Raw genomic sequence first — 10,531 nt, 5'->3', positions numbered from 1 at the left:
ATGCAGGGAAAGTTGAACAGCAAACTGCACTGACGCAGGTAGAACAACAGGGTTCTTAGAGAACCGGGAAAGCCAAAATCCATGAGGGGATCGGAAGTGCTGTGGGCACAAAAACAGAGGATGCTGTGAGTATGCAGGCTGAAAGTGCTGTGAGTGCAAACATGCCCGAGCCAGACAGGTGCCTTTTGAATGCCAACAGAATGTGATGGGAAGACGATGACTTATGTCTTGCCCACACAGACGAAGACTGGGGAAGCAATCAACCAGACGACACCTGGTACCTCGATGAGGTTGATCACATGACAAGAAGCGGGCGGTACTTCAAGCCCCCGCACCTAGACCAACCCGAGGCATCTGGGAAGGACAAAGAAGCCGAGAGACAGAAAGAGAAGCAGATCGAAGAGAAAGCTGTACTGAAACAGCTGAAGAAGATACAAGCAGACATCTCCATCTGGGGACTGCTTATGGCGTCGCGAGTACACAGACAGGCTGTCTTATTTGCCATGGACAAGGCCAAACTCTCTATAGATACTACACCAGAATAGCTGGTTGGGCTGGTTTTTCCGAGAGGAGGTTCCCCGGCATTAACTTTTTCAGACAAAGAACTACCACCTGAGGGCACAAATCACAACAAACCCCTCTACGTTTCCGTGGAATGTAGAGACAAGTGGATACCGGTGGTACTTGTTGATACTGGGTCCGCCATCAATGTCTGCCCAGCTAGAACAGCGTATGCAATCGGGTTGAAGCTCGCGAACTTCGTGCCGACTGCTCAGGTGATCAGAGCATATGATAATACTAGCAGGGAAGTGATGGGGACTGTCAAAATTCAGACCCAGGTTGGTCCCGGACATCACAACATTGAATTCCATGTCTTGGACGTTCCCACAACCTTCAATCTACTCTTGGGGCGGCCGTGGTTGCACCAAGTAAAGGCAGTCTCTTCCACTTTACATTAGATGTTGAAGTACCCTCACGGGAAGGGGGTGGCTATTGTTTTCGGGAATTCATCAATCCATCCGCCGCCGGAACTGTCCACACCAGTCTTGGAAATCGAGCATGGCACTGAGGATGTGTTCTTATCAGGGTTCACTTTGGCTGAGGCTTGAGTGGTGCAAAATATTATGGCTGTGAATGAGGGGGTGTACGTCAGTGCTCAATCCATCTACCTCATGAACAAGTTAAAACACATCCCCGGGATGGGATTAGGGAGGAGCGGCCGGAAGGGCGTTGCAGCATTGGCCGAAGTGCCACACAACCCTCATACCTTTGGCTTGGGTTATATGCCCATCAAAGAGGACTGGGCAAGGAAGGGTAAGGAAATTGCCGGAAGAGCCAGAGCAAAGCAGGCTGGGAAGCCTTTCGAATTAATGCATAGGCCCATTTGGGGTACCATGAACGGACGCTTCGTCAGGGAGGGGGAGGACTTTCCGTTTTGCGGCTTCCCAGAACCATGGCTAAATGCGGAGAAGAAGCGCGTGCCAGGTTTTGAGATCTTCTTCGACCTGCAACTACCCGGGGATGATATTGCCGAAGAACAGACAGACCCATCAGTTGAGATTGGGCAGTGTAAGGCAGTGGATTCCGAAGGCGCTGAAATAGAAATGGGGGTAGCGCTAGCAAGTCTACTCTCAGATCCTCCAATCGACCATAAGTGCTTGGGGGATAACTTCTCGGTTTCCGTGATTGGGGATGAAACGGCTGCGGGCCTACCAGCAACTATTTTGGATGCATCTATCGCATCCTCTCTGACTTGGCAGTACGAGGAGGGGTTTTTGTCCAGCAACGCCGGGTCAGGCAGTGAGCCGGAATCTGATTCCACCGAATCTTGTGAGTTGGAATCAGGTTCCAGCTCGACTGAGTCTGAGTCTGGTAATCCTGGGGATGATAACCCGGATGCCACAGTTATGTCCAGGTCGTCTTTTTCTTTCTCGTTTGAGTCTGTTGTAACCAAGAATTCGGACGATTTGGAAGTGCTTAATGAGAGTCAAGTAACTGTGGTTTCTGAGTACTTTTCTGTGCCCTTAATTTATTGCATAAACTCAGACTTTTAAAATTTTGATGAAAACGACGAGGAAGAAATTCCTCCGGTTTTGCAACGTTTAATTGAGTAGGAGCAGGAGAGATTTGTCAAACCCTTAACAGATGAAATCATTACCGTGAATATTGGTACTGAGGAGGACCCGCGGCTGGTCCAGATCGGGTCCACGTTGTCTTCGGAAGAACGCGAGCGCTTAGTCGCCTTATTAAAAGATTTCAAAGATGTTTTCGCGTGGTCCTACGAAGACATGCCTGGGATCGATCCTGAGATTGTACAGCACCGGATCCCCCTTGACCCCAAGGCCCGACTTGTCAAACAGAAACTCAGAAGGATCCGCCCAGACTGGGCTCTCAAGATTAAAGAAGAGGTCACCAAGCAAATCGATGCAGGCTTCCTGCTAGTGTCCGAATACCCGACTTGGTTGGCCAACATTGTCCCAGTGCCGAAGAAGGATGGCAGGATCCAAGTCTGCGTGGATTTCAGGGATTTGAACAGAGCTAGTCCGAAGGACGACTTTCCCTTGCCGCATATTGATGAGTTGATGGATTTCACAGCGGGACATGCTTTGCTTTCGTTCATGGATGGCTTCTCAGGTTACAATCAGATAGTGATGGCACCAGAAGACAGGGAAAAGACTGTTTTCACCACCCCGTGGGGGACTTACTGCTACAGAGTGATGCCGTTTGGTTTAAAGAATGATGGAGCTACATATCAACGGGCCGCGACTACAATATTGCATGATATGATCCACAAAGAGGTTGAGGTGTACGTGGACGACATGATTGTCAAGTCCAAAGAAAGGGAGGGCCACTACACCACCTTGCAAAAGTTCTTCCAAAGGATCAGAGAATTTCGGTTGCGGCTAAATCCTCCGAAGTGTACGTTCGGTGTTACAGCGGGAAAAATGCAGGGATTTCTGATTACACAAAGGGGCATCGAGGTCGACCCTTCAAAAATCAAGGCCATCTTAGAAATGCCACCACCAAGGACTGAAAAGGAGGTGCGAGACTTTCTGGGTAAAGTGCAATTCATAAGACGATTTATCTCGAAATTAACCTTGACTTGTGAACCACTTTTTGGTCTCCTGAAGAAAGGCAAGAAATTTCAATGGGACGGCCGATGCCAAGCTTCTTTTGAATAGATCAAGGAATATTTACAGAACCCGCCCGTGTTGTCACCGCCAAAGCCGGGGAAACCGTTGATATTATACCTTTCAGTGAATGAGACCACAATGGGCTGTATGCTCGCGCAAGAATCCGAGGACAAGGTGGAGAAGGCTATCTACTATCTGAGCAAGAAGATGCTAGAGTATGAGACTCGCTACACACCATTAGAGAAGGCTTGCTTAGCTTTGGTATGGGCTACTAGGAAGCTGCGGCACTACCTGTTAGCTCACTCCGTAATGTTGGTTTCACGACTCGATCCCATCAAATATCTTTTCGAGAAACCAGCACTTACGGGTAGGCTAGCTCATTGGCTGCTATGGCTCTCCGAATTCGATCTGAAATATGTAACACGCAAGTCAGTTAAGGGAAGAGCAGTGGCAGAGTTCTTAGCCGATCATCTAGTCGAAGGAGGTGAAGCAGTTGAGTACTTATTCCCAGATGAAGCCATTTTGCACATCGACGACGAATATTGGACGATGTACTTTGACGGAAGCGTCAAATCAATACGGGTATGGGATAGGAGTGTTGTTGATAGCACCCGACAATTCCCGTATCCCTCTAGCCTTTAAACTCCGGTTCAAAGTCTCGAACAACAAAGCAGAATATGAGGCATGTATTGCCGATCTAGAAGCAGCCCTGGAATTATGGACAAGACGGTTGGACGTCATCGGTGACTCGAACCTTGTTGTGTCTCAAGCAAAAGGAGACTAGAAAGTCAAAGAAGAAAAGATGATGATGTATCACCAGACCTTGGACTTGTTAATTCCTAGGTTCGAGAAGCTAAACTTTGCTCATCTTCCAAGAGAGAACAACAGGTTCGCAGATTCTTTAGCAACTCTATCTTCCATGATAGACATCCCGTTTGGCGTCCGGATGCGTCCAGTCATCATTGACCATAAATTTGCACCAGCCTATGAGTCGATTACTGCTATAGATGAGGTTTAGGACGAAAACCCCTGGTATTACGACATTTGGAACTTCTTGGAGAAGGAAGCATATCCGCCAGGGGTAAATGCCAAGGATAAAAGGGCAATCAGAAGAATGGCCATTCAGTTCATCATCTGTGGGGGTAAGCTGTATAAGAGAGGTCATCTGGGAATGCATAAGTTATGTGTCGAAGGTGAGGAATCGAAGCGCCTGATGGAGGCCGTCCACGGAGGAGAATGCGGTGCACACATGAACGGAGTAATGTTAGCACGGAAGATCCTCAGACAGGGTTACTATTGGTCCACCATGGAGGAGGATTGTGTTAGTTTTGTTCGGCGATGCCACAAATGTCAGATCAATGCAAATCGCATGAACATCCCACCGTCGAAGCTGTACAACATGACTTCGCCATGGCCGTTTTCAGTTTGGGGAATTAACGTGATCGGGGCTGTCACTCCGAAGGGGTCGAATGGGCATGAGTTCATCCTGGTCGCGATAGATTATTTCACAAAGTGGGTTGAGGCCTAGTCTTATGCGGTGTTGAAGGCGTCGCACATTGCGAAGTTTATCAGAAATAACATCATCTGTCGCTATGGGGTCCTGAACGAGGTCATTTCAGATAATGGTTCCCACTTCAAGAAGGAAGCGATTAGCTTGTTAGAAAAATACAACATGGCTTTTCATAAGTCATCCACATACCGGCCGCAAACCAACGGAGCGGTAGAGGCCGCCAACAAGAATATCAAACACATATTACAGAAGATGGTGGAAACCTATCGGGATTGGCCAGATAAGCTGCCCTTTGCTCTGTAGGGCTACCGGACGTCAATCAGAACTTCTACCGGAGCGACTCCGTATTCATTGGTTTATGGGATGGAGGCCGTTCTACCTATCGAGATTGAGGTTCCGTCATTGCGAGTATTGGCTGAGTGTCAAATAGCCGAAGCAGATTGGCAGCAGAGCAGGTTTGAGGAACTCATGCTTTTTGATGAGAGGAGACTGAAAGCACTGTACCATGTTCAAGGTTATCAGCGCAAAATTGCCCGGGCTTTCAACAAGAAAGTTAAGTCCAGGAATCTAAAGGAAGGAGATTTGGTGCTCAAGGACAACCGAGCTCCCATCCACGACCCAAGGGGCAAGTTCAAACCTAATTGGACTGGTCCCTGTATCATCAAAGCTATCTGGTCAGGTGGAGCTGTGGTTCTGATGGACCTAGATGGCCTGGAATTTTCCCAAACGATCAACATGGACAAGTTGAAGAAATATTACCCCTGAGAGGCTCGCTAGGCCGAAAACCCGAAAGGGCGACCTAGGCAAAAGTCAGAGCACAAAAAAATTGGAAAATATAAAAACTGAGCTCACAAGGTTGAAAACCCGCAAAGGGCGACCTTGGCAAAAGTTAGAGCATAAAAGGAGAGTGAAAATACTCGAGTGAACCTAAGCCTGAACTACGTAAGGCTTGATTCCCATCTTTGGGATACGTAGGAAAATTCATCCTAAAGTTCAGCCATAAACTTTTCCCCGATCAACTTTGTCCATTTGGACCATCTCAGTCATCTTTATCCATCAGCATTTATTGCAATCTCCGGTGCAGTGCTATTCAGACTAGGGGCAACTTTCCGTTGCCATATAGTGTCGCGGTACTATTCAGACTAGGGGCAACTTTCCAGTTGCTAGGATCCGGGGTTGTGCATCTCAGTGGCAGATCTTAGGCGTGTCCAGTTCTGATCCATATCGAAAATGGTTTTGAAAAGTTTTAATAAAAGTTGACTTTGTTCAAATTAATCTCTTTACAACCAAGACCATTTTTGGACCAAAGTGGAAAATTTTCAGTACCACAACCTTCAATTTCATTGATTTCAAAACAGAGTTCTCCTACTCTTGCATACAATCGAAGTTGCTTTTTATTACATTCATAAAGAAAACTTGAAAGTACTAATAAAGCAATAAATCCGGGGCATAGTCCGGTCAAGTATCCCTGCGCCCCCTCCCAGAGCTGGTCGAAGCCTCTGATGTCAAGCTGGGCCCGACTTGTGCCTCCTCATTAAGCCAGTCCCAACCCTCGTCAGACAAAGTGCAACTGAAAGTGGGAGCATGGGCCAGGAGCTCTCTAGTCCTCCATGCTGTGGCATATCGGGCAAGCTGTGCCCCTCGGACTAGGAAAGCAGTCGGGTACTCAATCCCCTCTGGCGGGCAAATCTGATCATGACCGAACTGGCGCAGGAACCGGAACGGAAAGTAGAACACACAGTGGGTCAGACCAATCAACTGGATCCCGATCAGCCGGGGCATGCTATGGCTCATTGCCGAGAGATTGAGCCAAGGACAACGCCAAGCAATGCGACCTGCAGACAAATTGCACATCCAGTCAAACCACCACCTTTCATCAGGGGCATCGACTAGGCGCTGTCGAAAGAAATAGCCTCGAGCTGAGTAGGCTGGGCAAGAGTCCACAATTTGTCCATCAACCATACCTGGGGAGGGATGAAAAATGAGAGAATAAAGAATAGAGAGATGTACAGTGAGAGAAAAGTGAGAAAAGGGTTTTTGTGAGAAAAATCGAGCCTGAGGGCCGAGTGATGTGAGCAAATACATATGTAAGATTGGGTGGGAAACATTACCTGCAGCAGTAGTGGACTCCCAGCAAATCTAGTCGTCTCCCAGCAATAGATAGCATCCAAGCCCATCAGTGTCTCGGCCAAGGTCATGGCGATGCAGCTTTTTCCTTCTTTCAAGCCTTGAGCAACTTCAATCAGACGAATGCTAAATCCGCCAAAGCCCGAGGAAAGCAAAAAGTGAGACAGCAGGCACAAGCAAAGGGCGTGTTGCCGGAAACCTTACCAATAATGGTTACTGCGGTCACCAGCATCAGAAAAACGATGAATCAAACCGAGGATATCCAGTTCCCCATTACAGATCAGAGACCGAGCGTCATGCGCGGTGAGTCCACACATCCGCCCTAAAGCTTGGGCGTGGCCAAAGCGGAACTGGGGCAAGATGTCTTCATGACATTCAGATTCCATCAAAACTTGAAAATCTTCAAAAGTTGGACATACCTCTTGCCTGCCAAAGCTAAAGACATGCGTCACCGGGTTCCAAAACCTTGCCGCGGCATGGAGGAAAGGAAGGTGCAGCGGAGTGCGACTCAGCGCGAACAGTGCATTCAAGCCGAAACTCCGAAAGTTCAACTTTTCCGAACCATCTAGAGAAGCGACCCAAGTTGTGAGATTTTCAACGAGAAACGCCTCCATTTTTGTGCAAAACTAAGATGAATTGAATGAACCACGGAGCTAAGGCTTTTAAAAAGGAAAAGACACTATTCGGGGGACAAGTGTCAAAAATTTGACGGTTGCTGAGCTAAGTGGCCGGCCGGCCACCTTTTCTGGCAGGCCGGCCATTTCTTTTTTTAAAACCTGGCCGCTGGCCTCCCCTTTGCAATAAATCTGGCCGGCCGGCTCCCAAAAGTAGCCGGCCATGCTCCAATGTGTGTCTTTAGCCCTGTTTTACCCTCTAAGAGAAAGTTTCAAGCATTTCCATGTAACGGGTGTGTCGAAGGCCTCTATTTCCCTCTATTTCGGATGCGTTCTGTTGCCCAGATCATCCGAAGTACACTTTGTTTTGTTAAGTTTTGTTTATCAAGTTGTTGTTTTGTTTATCGAGTTGTCGTTTTGCTTATCGAGTAGTTTGTCGAGCTGTCGTGTTTCGTGTTTTTGAGTTGTTACTCTTTGTTTAAGCAATTTTTGTTTGGGTCTTGTTTATTGATTGTCAACACTATTGTGTTTTGCTTATCGAGTTGTAAACTTGCTAAGGTTTTGTTATATCTTAGAAAGTTAAGTTGTTGCGTCGGTTCACTACCTGACTGGGCAAAATGCACAATGCACATTTTCATTCAATCTCATTATGGTGCAAAATGATGCAATATGATGCTAAGAGTTTAAAATACAACACTTTTTTCAAAGGCTGTTTCATTCCATCATGCCTCGCTTGTTACAACATTTTACAGACTAAGGCACAAGTTTTACAAACAATAAAACTGCCCAATAATGTACAATGTGCTACAACTACTAGCAAAAAGATAAATAAAATAGGAAACAGCCGCATCTGTGCTCTCAAGAGCAGGAATAAGAGGCCCTCTTCGCCCTTTTCTGCGAAATAGACTCTCCGCCACCATCGCCATCATCATCATCTGAATCGGAGTCGTCATCCTCGGGATCCCCCTCAGCCTCGCCTTCACTCCCGGAACCAAGACCGGAGCCGTCCTCTATGTCAGCAGATGTCTCCGACTGACGATCTGCAGCCTCCTCCTCCTCATCCTCACAAGGCTCCTCCTCTACAATGTGCGCTCTACGTCTACGAGACGACCCCCCCCCCCCCAGCTCCTCGAAAAGGCCTGGATGGCCCAGCTCCTCGAAAAGGCCCTGATGGTCCACCTCCTCGAGAAGGCCCAGGTGGCCCGCCCTGCGGCTGAGCATATACTGGGGGCATCTGAGAATAAAGAGTTCAATTTAAATACATCAGTCCAAATATGTACATAAGATGCAGATACAAGAAAACTACATGAAGTGGGTACATATAAACACAGTGTATAAGTGAGGTGTGTGTTAGATGTGCTCTACACTAGTAGCCTATCAATGCAGTAGAAATCAGCATATCATCAGAAGTATGATAAATGCCAGAAAACTAAAAGGTACCTGGAAGCCCATGATGGACAACTGCGCCTCCCTCTGCAGGACCATACCCTCAAGTGAGGCTACCATCTCGAGCACCTGATCCATGTACTCAATAGGGGGCTGCAGATGCAAAGGCAAGGGTATCAGTAAAGGAATAAACGTCCAAGTATCTGAGTAATGAATCAAAGCCGTAAAACATACTGGTGGTGAGTCGGGGTCTCTGACATATCGATGGCCGGGCATCGGAGGCTCTATCGCGATCGGAATCGGAGAGGTAGTCCCATATTGCCACCCCATCAACTCGGTCGGCATGTCCGGCCATCCAGGATGAGGATAAGTCGGAGGAATTGGGGGAACCAATCCACCCCCATCTCTAGATATACCAGCCCTACTAGTGGAAGGGGCGTCTGCAGCCCGAGCCCGGGCCTGGCTCGAAGATGGCATGCCAGCAGGTCTCATCGTCGGAGTACGAACTCCCGTCAATGGAGGCATCAGGTATATGTGACGGTAAGTAGCGTAATCCCCCTCCTCAAGATGTAGCAAAGCATCAGTACCCAGCATAGCACTAACAACATCCCGGGAAGAGAGCCTATCACCAATCCGCATATCGACTGGGGGTGCTGAGGAAGGGTCCTGAGAAGTGTACCCCCAGACCTGACGCAAGAAGTGGTCCCCCAAAAACCAGGCCCTACCAACTGGCCCTTCGAATAGGATCCTGTACCGGGAGACACCCCACCCTCCGGCAAACTGGAATCGCAGACCTTCACCTAAAGGCGCCCAGGGCTGCCATGTAATCTACGTATAACAGACGCATAAACCAAGCAGAAATCGAAAGTGTACAGGACAAATCAAAGATGAAAATAGAAAGAACTGAGAGTTCTGAAATACCTCCGTCGACCGCACCGTGTCGAAGTACTGCCGCAGATAAAGGAGAGACTCCCGAGGTCTTGGCTGGTGCTAGCCTTCAAATACAAGTGAGTACAGGGTCACGAGAGGTCCCTCTACCACCAACTCCGGGGCCAATGTCGGGAAATACACATAGACCCACAACTGTGGAAAACAAAGTAGAATACAAAGTGCTGAGGGCAAAGTGCACGATACAGAGTATAAAGTGCGCCGTGTGTGCAATATGCAGGTAATGAGAAGCAGAAATATAAATCAAGAGGACAGAAAGTACCTCCCAGGCTCTCCAATAGCCGCCAAGTAAGTCCCCCCGTCCGCGGGACGTCACACTCATGTAGCAATAAAGGGTAGCCAAGCCGGCGCCACCCCAGTCATACCGTCTGACTTGTGACAGGTCCACCAAAGCACTCAACAGATAAAGCCCAACAGTGTTCCCCCTGTCGGCAAACAAAGTGGTCCCGAAGAGGAACATCAGAAAGCCGCGGGCATACTGTGCTGCCTCCTCAGGAGTCCCGGGCTCCATCTCCACCTGCCAGAAATGGGAAGAGAACCAGGTGTATCGGACTCTCCCCGAAGGTCTATCAACAGGCGGGCGAACCCCCAGTAAATATATCCAAGCAGCCACCCACTGGCCCATGTCCTCGTCGTAAGGGATGGGCCAACCTCCCACGTCAAGGCCAGTCAGTACGGCAAAGTCAAACGGGGCCATAGTCAAGTCCCCCGTGGCAGAAAAATGGAAGGAGTTGGTGGTGTCCCACCATCTCTCCACCAAGGCGGCCATCAACGTCCTCCTGGCAGGACAACAAGATAGCCCAGTACAGAAG

Source organism: Camellia sinensis, chromosome 1 (genome assembly GCF_055761805.1).
Source record: "Camellia sinensis isolate YWXY chromosome 1, ASM5576180v1, whole genome shotgun sequence".
NCBI lineage: Eukaryota > Viridiplantae > Streptophyta > Magnoliopsida > Ericales > Theaceae > Camellia > Camellia sinensis.
The sequence above is the reverse complement of the archived record's forward strand: the minus strand, read 5'-3'. Positions refer to the sequence as shown.